Source organism: Sus scrofa, chromosome 6 (genome assembly GCF_054392235.1).
Source record: "Sus scrofa isolate SSC_HxYL_T2T_F1_AM1 chromosome 6, Sscrofa_HxYL_maternal_Yorkshire_Landrace_v2.0, whole genome shotgun sequence".
NCBI lineage: Eukaryota > Metazoa > Chordata > Mammalia > Artiodactyla > Suidae > Sus > Sus scrofa.
This window is the reverse complement of record NC_139388.1, coordinates 172,700,972-172,715,995: the sequence shown is the minus strand read 5'-3', so window position 1 is coordinate 172,715,995 and position 15,024 is coordinate 172,700,972. Positions and strand designations below refer to the sequence as shown.

Genomic DNA, 15,024 nt, shown 5'->3' with positions numbered 1-15,024 from the left:
CCCAGCACTAGCTGGCCTCATCCCATTAGGCTGCCCTAGGGCCCAACTGGCTGGACCAAGCAGAGAAGCCCAGCCCTCAAGGCCTGGGTTGTCAGGTGAGATGATCGACCCCAGCCAATGGGAAGGAGGGCTTGTGAGAACCAGGTAGACCCTCCTTTTTTTTTTTTTTTTTTTTTTTTTTGTGTCTTTTTGCTATTTCTTTGGGCCGCTCCCGCGGCATATGGAGGTTCCCAGGCTAGGGGTCTTATCGGAGCTGTAGCCGCTGGCCTATGCCAGAGCCACAGCAACGCGGGATCTGAGCCGCGTCTGCAACCTACACCACAGCTCACGGCAACACCGGATCCTCAACCCACTGAGCAAGGGCAGGGACCGAACCTGCAACCTCATGGTTCCTAGTCGGATTCGTTAACCACTGCGCCACGACGGGAACTCCTGGGTAGACCCTCCTAAACCCACTGAGACTATCTCCCAGGAAGGGGTGAGGGCCGGAAGGAGGGCTTGGGCTGGTATGGAAGCCCAGTGTCTGGACCCCACGAGAGAATGTCCCTGTTCTACTGCTGTCTCACTGCGGAGCCTTCTGCTCCAAGGTGGGGATTCTAGCCATGAGTTCCCCTGGGAGGGTTAGGCTCTCTCCGCCCCTGTCGGGTGCACTCTCTGCAAGCAGAGCAGAGGTCTCTGGTCCGGCCCATTTGCAGTGAGGATTAGGTTTTTGTTTTTTTGTTTTTTTCTCCTTTCCTCTGGGTCCCCCAGGGCTTCCTTAGGCATAGGAGGGCTTCTCTGGCACTGGAATTTCTTCTCCCAGGGAAACAGGCCAGTTGGCTATGGTGCCAGTACCAGCTCTTTGTTCTTTGTGTACAGTACAGGTGGAGACAGGCTGGCTGGGGAGAGAAGTGGGCAGGAAGCATGCACGGAGCAGCAGCATGGGGCTGGGGCTGGGGACAGGAGTGATAGCAGACACTCAGCAGCTGGAACACAGGGTGCAGATCCTGGCACCAGGGTGGCAGAGAGGAAAGGGCAGCAGCAATAGAACCAAACAGGACTGGGTTCGAATCCGGCTTTGTTGTGCCATGGCTGTGTGTCCTGTCTTTACATCTCTGAGCCTAGAATTCCTTATCTGTAAAATGGGGCAAAGATACTTTCTTTACAGAGTATTTCAAGGATTTAATGAGATGGTGTGTGAGGAGTCTGGCATATGTACATACCTAAGCAGGTTTCCCTCTTTCCTTTTGGAGACAGAGTTTGTCACATACACACACAACTGTAATTTCTTCAAAACGGTGGTAGTTTCTGCACCACAGGTTTGCCGAAGCACAAGGTGGAATGATGCTTGGAGACGAACTGTGAACTGCTGGGCTTAAGATGCAGGTTGAAGACTCGCTCTTGCTCTCCCTCTATTATTGCTTCTTTTAATTTTAATAGCTTTATTGAGATATAATGTATACTCGATACAGTTCACCCTTTAGAAGTGAACAGTTCAATGTTTTTTTTTTTTAGTGTATTCATAGTTTTGCTATCACCGCAATTAATTTAAAAACATTTGCATCATTCCAAAAGAAATACTACAACCTGTAGCCATCACTCCCTAGTTTCTTCATCCCCCCAGCCCCTGTTCTGCTTTCTGTCTCTTTGGATTTGCCTGTTCTGGACATTTTACATAAATGTAATCATATAATATGTGGTCTTCTATGACTGTGTGTCCTGTCTTTGAACATATCTTCAAGATTCATCCATATTGCAGCATTTCTTTTTGTGGCTGAATATAATACACCATTTGTGGCTGAATAGTATTCCATTTATACAACATTTTGCTTATCCATTCATCGTTTGAGTTTGGCCATTATATTTTCTTGGGAAAGTTCAAGAAGGAGTGGTGTTAATTCTTCAAATAATTGGTAGAATTCACCCTTGAAGCCATCTGGTCCTGGGCTTTCATTTGTTGGGAGGTTTTTTTTTTATTACTGATTCAATCATTTTACTTCTTGTAAGTGTGTTCAGATTTTCTGTTTCTTCTTGAATCAGCTTGGTAGTTAGTGTGTTTCCGAGAATTCATCCATTTCATCCAGTTTATCTAATTTGCTGGCAGGTAATGGTTTCGTATTTCATTATAATCCTTTTACTTTTGTAAGGTTGGTAGTAATGTCCCCACTTTCATCTCTGATTTTATTAATCCGAGTCTTCTCTATTTTTCTCTTAGTCTATCTAGCTACATGTTTGTCAATTTTGGTGAACTTCTTGTGACCCACCTCTAGCCTTTGTTGATTTTGTCTGTTATTTTCTATTCTCTATTCCATTTATCTCTGCTCTAATCTTTATTATTTCCTTCCTGGCTTTAGCTTTGCCAAACTTGGGTAGAGTTTACTTTTTTTTACCCTCACCCCCAGTTTATTGACATGTAAATTTAGCTTATTGATTTGAAATTTCCCTTCCTCCTCCTTTTTTTATAAAAGACATGATGTATTTATTTAAAATTTAAAAATTGAAATATAGTTGATTTATAGAGTTGAGTTACTTTTAATGTACAGAAAAGTTAGATTTAATGTACAGAAAAGTTGTATATATTCTCTTCCATTATGGGTTATTGCAGGGTATTTGTAGTTCTTTGTGCATAGCAGTTAAGTCCTTGTTGGTCATCTATTTTATATATAGTAGTATGTATATTTTAATTTCAAACTCCTAATTTATTCCTCTCCTCACCTCCCCAGATGCCCAGGAGTGGGATTGCTAGATAGAATGGTACTTCTATTTTTAGTTTTCTGAGGAATCTCCATACTGTTTTCCACAGTGGTTGTACCAATTCACAATCCCAGCAACAGTGTAATAGGGTTCCCTTTCCTCCACACCCTCTCCAGCACTTATTGTTTGCAGACTTTTGGATGATGGCCATTCTGGCTGGTGTAAGGTGGTACCTCAAAGTGGTTTTGATTTGCATTTCTCTAATGATGAGTGATATTGAACATCTTTTCATATGGTTTTTGGCCATATGTATGTCTTATTTGGAGAATTTTCTGTTTAGATCTTCTTCCCATTTTTTGATAGGGTTGTTTGTTTGTTTGTTTGTTTTTTTGGTATTGAGCTGTAGGAGGTGTTTATAAATTTTGGACATTAATCCCTTGTCAGCTGATTCATTTGCAAAGATTTTCTCCCATTCTGTGGGTTGTCTTTTTGTTTTGTTTAGGGTTTCCTTTGCTGTGCAGAAACTTTTAAGTTTAATAAGGTACATTTGTTTATTTTTGTTTTTACTGTCATTACTCTAAGAGGTGGATTTGAGGAGATGTTGCTGTGGTTTGTGTCAGAGAGTGTTTGGCCTCTGTTTTCCTCTAAGTGTTTTATAGTATCTGGTCTTATATCTAAGTTTTTGATCCATTTTGAGTTTATTTTTGTGTATGGTGTTAAGACGTGTTCTAATTTCATTCTTTTCCATGTGGTGTCCAGTTTTCCCAGCACCACTTAATGAACAAGCTATCCTTTCTCCATTGTATATTCTTGCCTCCTTTGTCACAGGTTAGTTGGCTGTAGGTGCATGGGTTTAATTCTGGGCTTTTTTTTTTTTTTTTTTTTTTTTGCTATTTCTTGGGCTGCTCCCACGGCATATGGAGGTTCCCAGGCTAGGGGTCGAATCAGAGCTATAGCCACCGGCCCACACCAGAGCCACAGCAACACGGGATCCGAGCTGCGTCTGCAACCTACACCACAGCTCATGGCAATGCCAGATCGTTAACCCACTGAGCAAGGGCAGGGACCGAACCCGCAACCTCATGGTTCCTAGTCGGATTCGTTAACCATTGCACCACGAAGGGAACTCCTAATTCTGGGCTTTCTATCCTATTCCACTGATCTAGATTTCTGTCTTTGTGCCAGTACCATGCAGTTTTTATGATTGTTGCTTTGTAGTATAGACTGAAGTCAGGGAACCTGAGTCCTCCAGCTCCATTTTTCTTTTTCAGGATGTCTTTGGCTATTCTGGGTCTTTTGTGCTTCCAATCAAACTTTAAAATATTTTGTTTGAGTTCTGTGAAAACTGTCCTTGGTAATTTGACAGGGATTGCATTGAATCTGTAGATTGCCTTGGTAGGATAGTCATTTTGATAATATTGACTCTTCCAATCCAAGAGCATGTTATATCTTTCCATCTGTTTGTGTCCTCTTTGATTTCTTTCATCAGTGTCTTATAGTTTTCAGAGTATAGGTCTTTTGTCTGTTTAGGTAGGTTTACTCCTAGGTATTTTATTCTTTTGGATGTGATGGTAAATGGCATTGCTTCCCTAATGTCGATTGCTTGCTTCCCTAATGTCTCTTTCTGATCTCTCATTGTTAGTATATAGAAATGCTGTCAATTTCTGTGTATTAATTTTGTATCCTGGGACTTTGACAAATTCATTGATGAGCTCTAACAGTTTTCTGGTAGAGTCTTCAGGATTCTCTAGGTATAGTATCATGTCATATGCAAATATTGACAGTTTTACTTCTTCCTCTCCAATTTGGATTCTTTTTATGTCTTTTACCTCTCTGATAGCTGTGGCTAGGACTTCCAGAACTATGTTGAAGAGTAGTGGCAAGAGCAGACATCTTTGTCTTGTTCCTGATCTCAGTGGGAATTCTTTCAGCTTCTCACCATTGAGAATGATGTTGGCTCTGGGTTTGTCAAATATTAATATGGCCACTTTCTGAAGGTTTTTTTTAAATCAGAAATGGGTGTTGGACTTTGTCAAAGGCTTTTTCCACGTCTATTGAGAGGATCATGTGGTTTCTATTCTTCAGTTTGTGAATGTGGTGTAGCACACTGATGGATGTGCGGATATTGAAGAATCCTGCATCCCTGGGATAAATCCCACTTGATCCTGATGTACAATTCTTTTAATGGATTGTTGGATGCGGTTTGCTAGTATTTTGTTGAGGACTTTTGCATCTATGCTCATCAGTGAAATTGGCCTATAGTTTTCTTTTTTTTTTGTGGTATCTGTGCGTGGTTTTGGTATTAGGGTGATGATGGCCTCATAGAATGAGTTTGGGAGTATCCCTCCCTCTGCAATTTTTTGAAATAGTTTCAGAAGGAGAGGTGTTATCTCTTCTCTAAATGTTTGATAGAATTCACCTGTGAAGCCATCTGGTCCTGGATTTTGTTTGTTGGAAGTTTTTAAATCGCAGTTTCAATTTCAGTTCTTGTGATGGGTCTGTTCATCTTTTCTATTTCATCTTGGTTTGGTGTTGAAAGATTGTACTTTTCTAAGAATTTGTCCATTTCTTCTAGGTTTTCCATTTTATTGGCGTATAGTTGCATATAATATTCTCTTATGATTCTTTGTGTTTCTGTGATGTCCATTGTTAGTTCTCCTTTTTCATTTCTAATTTTATTGATTTGAGTCCTCTCTCTCTCTCTCTCTCTCTCTCTTTCTGTCTTTTTGCCATTTCTTGGGCTGCACCCACAGCATATGGAGGTTCCCAGGCTAGGGGTCTAATCGGAGCTGTAGCTGGTGGCCTACACCACAGCCACAGCAACGCGGGATCTGACCCGTGGCTGTGACCTACACCACAGCTCATGGCAATGCTGGATCTTTAATCCACCGAGCAAGGCCAGGGATCGAACCCACAACCTCATGGTTCCTAGTCGGATTTGTTAACCACTGAGCCACGACGGGAACTCCTTGAGTCCTCTCTCTTTTTTGCTTGATAAGTCTGGCCAAGGGTTTATCAATTTTGTTGATCTTTTCAAAGAATCAGCTTTTCATTTCATTGATCCTTTCTATGGTTTTCTTTGTTTCTATTTCATTGATTTCTGCTCTGATCTTTATGATTCCTTTCCTTCTACTAACTTTAGGTCTTGCCTGTTCTTCTCTCTCTAGCTGCTTTAGATGTAAAGTTAACTTGTTTATTTGAGGTTTTTCTTGTTTCCTGAGATGGGCTTGTTTTGCTATAAACTTTTCTCTTAGAATGACTTTTGCTGTGTCCCATAGGATTTGGAGTGTCGTATCTTTGTTGTCATTTGCTTCTAGGTATTTTATTTCCTCTTTGATTTCTTCAGTGATCCATTGGTTGTTTAGCAGCATGTTGTTTAGTCTCCCCAAGTTTGTGTTTTTTGCTGTTTTTTTTCTTGTTGTTTATTTCCAGTTGTATAGCGTTGTGGTTGAAAACGATGCTTGATATGATTTCAATTTTCTTAAAGTTACTGAGGTTGGATTTGTAGCCCAGGATGTGATCAGTCTTAGAGAATGTTCCACGTGCACTTGAGAAGAATGTGTATTCTCTTGCTTTTGGATGGAATGTCCTATAAATATCTATTAAGTCCATCTATTAAGATGGAATGTCATATAAATATCTATTAATGCTTCATTCAGGGCCTGTGTTTCCTTATTGATTTTCTGTCTGGTTGATGTGTCCATTGCTGTAAGTGAGGTGTTAAATCCCCGACTATTTTTGTGCTATTATCAATTTGTCCTTTTTAGGTTGTTAGCAGTTGCCTTACATATTGTGGTGAACCTATGTTGGGTGTGTAGATATTTGAAATTGTCATATCTTCTTCTTGGATTGATCCTTTGATCATTATGCAGTGACCTTCCTTGTCCCTTAAAATATTCTTCATTTTAAAGTCTATTTTGTGTGTTATGAGTATTGCTACTCCAGTTTTTGAGTCCCGTTTGCATGGAATATTTTCCTCCATCCTCTCATTTTCAATTTGTATGTGTCCCTAGAAGTGAAGTGGGTCTCTTGAAGACAGCATATATATGGGTCTTGCTTTTGTATCAATTCAGCCAGTCTGTGTCTTTTGGTTGGGGCATTTAGTCCATTAACATTTAAGGTAATTATTGATATATACGTTCTTATGGCCATTTTATTAATTGCTTTGGCTTTGTTTTTGTTGCTCTTTTTTTCTTCCCTTCTTCTCTTGTTATGTCCTCTTGTGGTTTGATGACTAGCTTTAGTGTTGTATTTGAGTTGATTTTTCTTATTTATTTGTGTATCAATTGTAGAATTTTGATTTGCAGTTATTCTGAAGTTTTGATATAAGAATCTCTATGTATATGAGATTGTTTTAGGTTGTTGTTCACTTAATTGCAAGTTCATCTCCAGTGTCCTGCATTTGTACCCACCTCTTCTCATGATTTCTGATTTTGGTGGCATAATTGTGCGTGGATAATTTCATATCTGTACTGTATATGTACCTTTACTGGTGAGCCTTGTCATTTGTGGCATTTTTGTTTCCTGTTGTGGCCTTTTCTTTGCTGCCTAGAGACGTTTCTTTAGTATTTGTTGTAAGGCTGGTTTAGTGTTGCTGAATTCTCTCAGCTTTTGCTTACCTGTGAAGGTTTTGATTTCTCCTTCAAATCTGAATGAGAGCCTTGCTGGGTAAAGTAATCTTGGTTGGAGATTTATTCCTTTCATCACATGAAGTATATCATGCCACTCCCTTCTGGCCTGCAGAGTTTCTGCTGAAAAATCTGCCAATAACTTTATTGGGGTTCCCTTGTATGTTATTTGTTTTTTTTCCCTAGCTGCTTTCAGTATTTTCTCTGTCTTTAATTTTGGTCAGTTTGATTAATACGTGTCTCGGAGTATTCCTCCTTGGGTTTATTTTATATGGTACTTGTTGTGCTTCCTGGATTTGAGTGAGCGATTCCTTTCCCATGTTAGGGAAGTTTTTGGCTATTATCTCTTGGAATATGTTTTCTGTCCCCTTCTCTCTCTCTTCTCCTTCTGGCACCCCTGTAATACGGATGTTGGTGCGTTTCACGTCGTCCCAGAGTTCTCTGAGACTCTCTTCATTTGCTTTCAATGTTCTTTCTCTTTTCTGTTCCACATCTGTGATTTCCACTAATCTGTCCTCTACCTCACTTATTCGTTCTTCTGCCTCCTGTATTCTGCTGTTGGCTGCTTCTAATGGATTTTTTATTTCAGTTACTGTATTTTGCATCTCTTCTTGTTTAAGTTTTATATCTTGTATGTCTTTGCTCAGGGTTTCCTGTAAATAATCCATCCTTTCCTCCAGTGTATTTCCAATGTCTTGCATCATCTTCAGCATCAACAGTCTAAAGTCTTTTTCCTAGAGGCTGAGAATCTCCTGATCACTTAGCTGATTTTTCTGGGGCTTTTTCTTTCTCCCTCATCTGAGTTATAGTTCTCTGTCTTTTCATTTTTATAGGTTTTTGGTGTGGTGACCTTCTTACAGATAATAGAGTCGTAGCCTCTCTTAGTTCTGGTGTCTGCCCCCCTTGTGGTTGAAGTTGGTCTGGGGGCTTGCTGTAGGCTCCCTGATGGGAGGGGCTAATGCCTGCCCACTGGTAAGTGGAGCTGATTCCTATGCCTCTGGTGTGTGGGGCTTAGTCTCTGGGTGAGATTAAGTTTGGCTGTGTGCCTGGAGAGTCTTTAGGAAGCCTGTTTACTGATGGGTGGGGCTGTGATCTCACCTGGATTGTTGTTTGGCCTGGGGCTTCTCAGCAGCTGACTGATGGGTGGGACCAGATTTTCCCCAAATGGCCACCTCCAGAGAAAGGCAGCTGCTGAATATTCCTGAGAGCTTTGCTTCCAATGTCCTTCCCCCACAACAACCCCCATTCACCCCTGTTTTCCCAGGAGGTCCTCCAAGAATTGCAGTCTGGTTTGACCCAGATTCCTATGGAGACTTTGCTTTGCCCTGGGACCCAGTGCATGTGAAAGTCTGTGTGTGCCTTTTAATAATGGGGTCTCCATATCCCCCATTCCCATGGAGCTCCTGTGTACAAGCCCCACTGTCCTTCAATGTCAGATGCTCCAGATGCTCTTTCTCCTTGTCCAAGATCCCACATGTGGGAATTTGATATGGGGCTCAGAACGCTCACTCCTGTAGGTGAGTCTCTGTTGAAGAGTTACTTTCTAGTCTGTGGGGCTTCCCACCTGAGAGGTATGGGGTTGCTTATATCACATAATCACCCCTCCTACCTCTTTATGTGGCCTCCTCTTTGTCTTCTGGAGTAGGATATCTTTTTGAGAGTTTCCAGTCCATTTGATTGAAGGTTGCTCAGCATTTTTTTTGTAAATTTTTTTTAATAGGAGAGCAGTTGAGCTCCAGTCCTTCTATTCTGCCATCTTAGTCCCACTATAAATATATTTATAATGGCCACATTCAATTATTTTCTGTTAAATCTGTTACCCAGTTACCCTCATAGGCAGTTTCTGTTGTTGGTGTGTTATATTAGTGTACAGTTCATTCTTTCCTGTTTCTCTGCATTTTTTCTTATTTTTTTTTGTTGCAAACTGGATATTTTAGATAATATATTGTTGGCAACTCTGCGTTCTGGTCTCCATATTCCATGCTTATTAGTGTCATCTGCTTCTTTGTTTAGTAACTAGCTGGATTATTTTAGTGATTATTTTAAGGAAGTCTATCTGCCCCACTCCACCCCCCAGCAGTTTAACCTCTGATATTAGTCCACAGAGAGGCACAGTTTTGGGCATGCCCACAGTCAACCTGGAATGACAATGGTTTTGGAAGGGCTCTTATCATCTCTTTCTTTGACCACTACCAGCTGTTAAGCTCCATTCCTTGACAGCTGATGATTGTGTTGTTTTAAATAATGCCCTATGCATACACTGCTTTATGGTCTTATCCAATCAAAGTAGCACTCCCTTGAAAGAAGGTTTTAATTTCTCCACACTGTGTTGCAAATGAAGTCAATTCCTTTGGGAAGATATTAGCAGCCATTAGTAGCTACTTGCCTGCTTTCCCCTGCCCCTAGGCAAAAAATATCTCAGTCAGGGTTCTGGAACTTGTGGTATTGCTGAATGATGTCTCCAAAGTAGGAGCTGTGCACTCGTCAAAGGGGAGGAGGTGGAACAACAGCTTGAGGTCCTCTCAGCTTGCCACTTGATAAGCTAGGATGAGAGTGCTATGGGCCCTACTCTTCTCAGTGGTTCTGCACGCAAGGTAGATCCTCAATTCCATGAGTCACGGCTGGGTGGAAAAAGGGAGTCCCAACCTCTAGACTACATTCATCGAGAACTTAGCCTCAGTAACAGATAATTGATAGCATTCTGCCTCAGGAGAAGCGCTGACATCCTGCTCCTTCTAGGACAAAAGCCCTCTGACTAGGAGCTGGGGGAACATGTAGCCCTGTGTTTTTGGCCACACCAGTCTGGAGTGACGTTTGTCTTGCTGAGCTATTAGAGGGGAGAGAGGGAATAGTCAGTTCAAATGCCACAGACTTGCTTTTCTTACTGAATTTTTATAGATTTTCTTGAATAGATGCTTCTTTGTTTGCTGTATGCTTTAGAACCATACCCAGAGGTTTTAAATTGTTCTATTTATTTGTTTATTTGGTCATTTTGTCTTTTTTATGGCCACAGCCATGGCATGTGGACATTCCCAGGCTAGGGGTTGAATCAGAGCTGCAGCCGCTAGCCTATGCCACATCCACAGCAACTCGGGATCTGAGCCACGTCTGCAACTTACACCACAGCTATGGCAATGCTGGATCCTTAACCTGCTGAGTGAGCCAGGAATTGAAACTGCATCCTCACTAACTGCTGAGCCATGGTGGGAACTCCTAAATGATTGTTTTAAAAGAAATGTTCACAAGTTTCCCTGGGGAGTGTATCTGTAGAGTTCCGTATGCTCTCATGTAGAAAGTTGATAGGAATTTTCCAGCGGTCTAGTCGTTAAGGATCTGGTGTTGTCACTGATGTGGCTTGGGTTCAATCCCTGGCTTGGGAACTTCCTCATGTGGTGGACACACACAAAAAAGTTGATTTTCTTCAACTTTAGTAGACTTTCTTTTCTTTTATACTGAATCAGTTCTTCAAAATCATTTCACATTTTGGTTTGCTTCATAAATGAATGCTGATTTTCTTTGGTGGCTTTTAGATTTTCCTAGAGTTTCTAACTTTTTCTTTAGAAAGAAGAGATGTGTCTTTATCTGTTCATTAGGAATTTTGGGGCATTTAACCATAGAATTCATTTTTGCCTTGAAAATATTATTTTTTTAAAGTATATTTGACTTACAATGTTGTGTTAGTTTCAGGTGTACAGCAAAGTGAATCCATTATTTTTCAGATTCTTTTTCCATAGAGGTTATTACATAGTATTGACTGTGTGTCCTTGTGCTGTAGAACAGGTCCTTGTTATTTATCTATTTTGCATGAGGTAGTGTGTATATGTTATTTCCAACCTCCTAATTTTCCCCTTTCCCCCAACATTTCCCCTTTGGTAACTATAAGTTTGGTTTCTAAATCTTTGCAATCCCTCCCACAAATCCTTCCTGAGAAAACAAAAATAAATAGTCCTAAGCTAAATTAAAAACAAATTTGAAGAAGACAAAGCCAATGAAATTCTAAACCAGTTAAACTGCCCCTAAAACTGAGAAAATAATACCTGGATAACATTCGTGTAGCAGACTTAGAAGGGAAATGAGAGGAATGACTTTACAGAGAATGTCTTTGGTGATGACAATGGCCACTTTCCTTGGCTCCATCTTCCTTGACTTAATTTTTCATTTAGCTTAGGCCAATTTTGTTTACTCAGAAAGGATTTGTGGGAGGGATGACAGAGGACCAACCCTTGCCTTATTTGAAAATGCCCTTACTTTCCACTTTTTTATTGTTACTTTTCACCTTAATTTTTAATTGGTATTGATTTGGCCAAATACAGAATTTTATAGTTCAGATATCATTTTACAAGGAACTTGGAAGGTACTTCTTTAATTCTTTTGGAACCCACTATTTCCAATACAAAGTTTAAGGCTAATTTTGTTTCTTGTTCCTTTGCAAGTAATCTCCCCTCTTCTCCATCCCTGGAAACATTTAAGGATTTTTTTTTTCATAGAAATTTTGAAATTACATGAAGACATGTTTGAATGTCATTTTCTCCCCAAGCATCTCATTGTCATACATGAGCCCTTTCAGTCTGAAGACTTAAGAATCTTTCCAGCTCAGGGGAATTACTTTTCTTTTTTTTTTTCTTTTAAATGATTTTTATTTTTTCCATTACAGCTGGTTTACAGTGTCCTGTCAATTGTCTACTGTACAGCAAGGTGACCCGTCACACATACATACACACATTTTTTACCTCACATCATCCTCCATCATGATCCACAATAAGTGACTAGATATTTTAAAAAGTTATTTCTATTTTTCTTCTACAATTCCTATTAGATTTAATTGGAATTTTTTTGGCATTTAATTTTTTTTATTGTTTAAAATTATTGGCATATAGCTGACATACAGAGCTGTGTTAATTTCAGGCATACAGCAAAGTAACCAGTTATACACAAACATGTATCCATTATTTTTCAGATTCTTTTCCCATATAGGTAATTATGCAGTATTGAGTAAATTTCCCTGTGCGATACAGTAAGTGTTTGTTATCCATCTATTTTATATTTAGTAGTGTGTATAAGTCATTCCCAACCTGCTAATTTATCCCTCCCCCCATGTTTTTCCTTTGGTAAATATAAGTTTGGTTTTAAAATACTTGAGTCTGTTTTTGTTGTGTAAGTTCTTTTGTTGTCATTTGTATTAATTCCCCATATTAGTGATCTCATATGACATTTGTCTTTCCCTGTTGTATTTCACTTAGTATGATATTTTCTAGGTTCATTCATGTTGCTGCAAATGGCATTATTTCATTCTTTTTATTGTTGAGTAATATTTCTTTGTGTGTATGCACCACATCTTCTTTATCCAGTCCTCTGTTGGTGGACACGTCTTGGTTGTCCATCAACAGCCAAGGTTGCTTCCATGTCTTGGCTACTGTAAATAGTCCTGCAGTGAACATTGGGGGTGCATGTATCTTTTTGAATTATGGCTTTCTCTAGATATGTGCCCAGGAGTGGGATTACTGGATGATATAGCAGTTCTATATTTAGTTTTTAAAGGAACCCCTATATAGTTCTCCAGCATTTATTATTTGTAGACTCTTTGATAATGGCCATTATGACTGGTGTGAGGCAATAACTCATAGTTTTGATTTGCATTTGTCTAATAATTAGTGATGTTGAACATCTTTTCGTGTGTTTTTAGCCATCTGTCTATCCTTAGACAAATGTCTATTTAGATTTTCTGACCATTTTTAAATTGCATTGTATGTTTTTTTTTTGGTACAAAGATGTATGAGATTAATCTTTTGGAGATAATCCCTTGTTGGTTGCTTCATTTGCAAAGATTTTTGTCCCATTCTGTGGGGTGTCTTATTTTGTTTGTTTATAGTTTCCTTTGCTCTGCAAAAGTTTTTAAGTTTAATTAGGTCCCATTTGTTTATTTTTGTTTTTATTTTTCTTACTCTAGGAGGTGGATGCAAAAAAGATATTGCTGTGATTTATGTCAAAGTGTGTTCTGCCTGCTTTCCTTTAGGAGTTTTACAGTATCCAGCCTTATGGTTTAGGTATTTAATCCATTTTGAGTTTTTTTATGTTTGGTGTTAAAAGAGTGTTCTAATTTCAGTCTTTTGCATGTAGCTGTCCAGTTTTCCCAGCATCACCTGTTGGAGAGACTGTCTTTTTTATGTTATGTATTCTTGCTTCCTTTGCTAAAAATTAATTGACCACAAGTGCGTGGGTTTATTTCTGGAATTTCTATGCTGTTTCACGATCTATATGTTTATTGTTGTGCCAGTACCATACTGTTTTGATGACTAGCTCTGTAGTATAGTCTGAAGTCAGGGAGCCTCATTCCTCTGGTTCCACTTTTCTTTCTCAGGATTGCTTTGGTTATTAAGGGTCTCCCATTTTTCCATACAAATTAAAAAATTTTTGTTCTAGTTCTGTGAAAAATGCCTTTGGTAATTCAATAGGGATTGAAATCAAAGAGGAAATAAGAAAATACCTAGAGACAAGTCACAATGAATAGATGACAATCCAAAACCTATGAGACACAGCAAAAGCAGTTCTAAAAGCAAAGTTTATAACAATACAATATCACCTCAAGAACCAAGAAAAATCCTGAGTAAACTACCTAAATTTACATCTGAAGCAACTAGAGAAGAACAAACAAAATCCAAAGTTAGTAGAAGGAAAGAAATCATAAGGATCAGAACAGAAATAAATGAAATTGGGAGTTCCCATTGTGGTGCACTGGTTAACGAATCCAACTAGGAACCATGAGGTTGTGGGTTCGATCCCTGGCCTTGCTCAGTGGGTTAATGAACTGGCATTGCCATGAGCTGTGGTGTAGGTCTCAGACTCAACTTGGATCCCACATTGCTGTGGCTCTGGCGTAGGCTGGTGGCTACAGATCTGATTAGACCCCTAGCCTGGGAACCTCCATATGCCACGGGGGTGGCTATAGAAAAGGCAAAAAGACAAAAAAAAAAAAAAAGGAAAGAAAGAAATGAAATTGAATTGAAGAAAAAAATAGAAAAGGTAAATGAAACTAACAGCTGGTTCTTTGAAAAGATAAAATCGATAAATCTTTCAGTCAGATTCATTAAGAACAAAAGAGAGAGGAAGCCAACATAAATAAAATGAGAAGTGAAAAAGGAGGAGTTACTGGTGACATCAAAAAATGTGAAGGATTCAGAGTTCCTGTTGTGACTCAGTGGTTAACGAATCTTACTAGGAACCATGAGGTTGTGGATTCGATCCCTGGCCTTGCTCACTGGGTTAAGGATCTGGTGTGGTGGTGACCTGTGGTGTAGGTTGCAGATGCGGCTTGGATCCTGTGTTGCTGTGGCTCTGGTGTAGGCTGGTGGCTACAGTTCTGAATGGACCCCTAGCCTGGGAACCTCCATATGCCACGAGTGTGGCCCTAGAAAAGGCAAAGAGACAAAAAAAAAAAAAAAAGTGAAGGATTATAAGAAATTACTACAAGCAATTAAATGCCAATAAAATAGACAACCTATAAGGTATTGACCAATTCCTATAAATGTACGATCTCCAACACTGAATCAGGAAGAAATAGAAAATATGAACTGACCAATTACCAGTAAGGAAATTGTGTCAGTGATGAAAATTCCCCAACAAACAAAACTCTAGGATCAAATGACTTCACAGGTCAATTCTTCCAAATATTCAGAGAAGAGTTAACACCTGTGCTACTCAAACCATTCAAAGAAATTGCTGAGGA

General features: G+C 39.5%; 1 protein-coding gene across 8 annotated transcripts in view; it reads left to right on the top strand.

The window, feature by feature from the left end:
• The window catches only part of OR10AK7H (olfactory receptor family 10 subfamily AK member 7H), a 164,041-nt gene that overhangs the window by 11,883 nt on the left and 137,134 nt on the right, over positions 1-15,024 (top strand). For 2 of the 8 annotated variants that reach the window (XR_014808549.1, XR_014808551.1), the window contains exon 2: positions 13,249-13,345. The exons of the other annotated variants lie outside the window; for them this stretch is intronic. The gene's annotated coding sequence lies outside the window, so the exon portion shown is untranslated. The remainder of the gene's footprint in view (positions 1-13,248; positions 13,346-15,024) is intronic. 8 annotated transcript variants of the gene reach the window in all.